This window comes from Ailuropoda melanoleuca, unplaced genomic scaffold (genome assembly GCF_002007445.2).
Source record: "Ailuropoda melanoleuca isolate Jingjing unplaced genomic scaffold, ASM200744v2 unplaced-scaffold3201, whole genome shotgun sequence".
Taxonomy (NCBI): domain Eukaryota; kingdom Metazoa; phylum Chordata; class Mammalia; order Carnivora; family Ursidae; genus Ailuropoda; species Ailuropoda melanoleuca.
This window is the reverse complement of record NW_023202738.1, coordinates 2,111-3,500: the sequence shown is the minus strand read 5'-3', so window position 1 is coordinate 3,500 and position 1,390 is coordinate 2,111. Positions and strand designations below refer to the sequence as shown.

The following is a 1,390-nucleotide window of genomic DNA, read 5'->3' as shown; positions in this document are numbered from 1 at the left end:
GGAGCCTGCCCTCTGTGTCCTCAGTGTTCAGGGGCAGTAGGTCCTCCTTGGATACAGGGGATCATTCTAAACCTGCAAGTGTCCTTGGACAACTCAGAAATCTTCTAAATTCTAGGTGTAGGTTTATGATTCCTTATGGGACAACATGACACCTATCCTGCAAGATTTGTGTGAGTATGTAAAAACAAAGTCACACAAGTTGGCTACGTACATTCCCTGGAAAGTTATATAATGAAAAGTCATATTTTTTTTCAAAAGTGGTCAATACCACCAAAACAAAGGCAGTCACATCTGCTCTGTTTACTGGCTTCTATGTCAGCATAGATCTCAAGCTGAATATATAGTCAGAGGACATGCAAATAGGGCCCTCCCTCTGCTGATTAAAACAGCCCAACCCTGACTCTGCAGCTGGGAGAGGAGCCTCAGCCCCAGGGTTTCCAGGTGTTCCAATCACTATCAGGACAGAACACAGAGAGCTCACCATGGAGTCTGTGCTTGGCTGGGTTTTCCTTGTTGCTCTTTTAAAAGGTAACTCATGCTGAACAAGAGACATGGAGTATGTGAGTGGATCTGAGGGAGACAAACCATGGGTGTGTGACAGTTTTCTGACCAGGGTGTCTTGTGTCTGCAGGTGTCCAGTGTGAGGTGCAGCTGGTGGAGTCTGGGGTAGACCTGGTGAAGCCTGGGGGGTCCCTGAGACTCTCCTGTGCAGCCTCTGGACTCACCTTCAGTGACTATGCCATGACCTGGGTCCGCCAGGCTCCAGGGAAAGGGCTGCAGTGGGTCGCAGGTATTAGCAGTGGTGGTAGCACATACTAAGCAGACTCCGTGAAGGGCCGATTCACCATCTCCAGAGACAATGTCAAGAACACGCTGTACCTGCAGAGGAACAGCCTGAGAGCCGACGACACGGCCCTGTATTACTGTGCAAAGGGCACAGTGAGGGGACATCAGTGTGAACCCAGACACAAACCTCACTGTAGAAGGGAATCTGGACCAGCAGGGGGTGCACACTAGTCACCAGTTCTGTCTTTAAGCCTCAGGAGCAAATGCAGATGGAGGTTATGGGCAGGATTCCTGTCAGGGTCTCTTTCTTCCTCTCCACAGAGCAGTTTCTCCCAGGGACCCTCTCTGCACACATGATCTGTGGTCACCTCTTCACTCTCTGATTAGAAAAATTTTCTAATGCAAAAACAGCTATAGTAAAAACCACAAAATAGAGAATCACTTACGTTATTTATTCCTGTTCCTAAATACCAATGAATTACAAATATCCTGATTCTCATCATGTGAACCTTTACAGGAATCCCAGCTGCACACAGTGTGCATCACAGGACCTCCCAGCTCAATGTGCACGTTTTCCAGAGCAGCATTAAGTGTATGCTGGAGA

At 48.2% G+C, this 1,390-nt stretch overlaps 1 pseudogene; it reads left to right on the top strand.

The window, feature by feature from the left end:
* The first annotated feature begins 310 nt into the window (after positions 1 to 310).
* LOC117798496 lies at positions 311 to 1,017 on the top strand (annotated as a pseudogene).
* Positions 1,018 to 1,390: the final 373 nt, after the last annotated feature.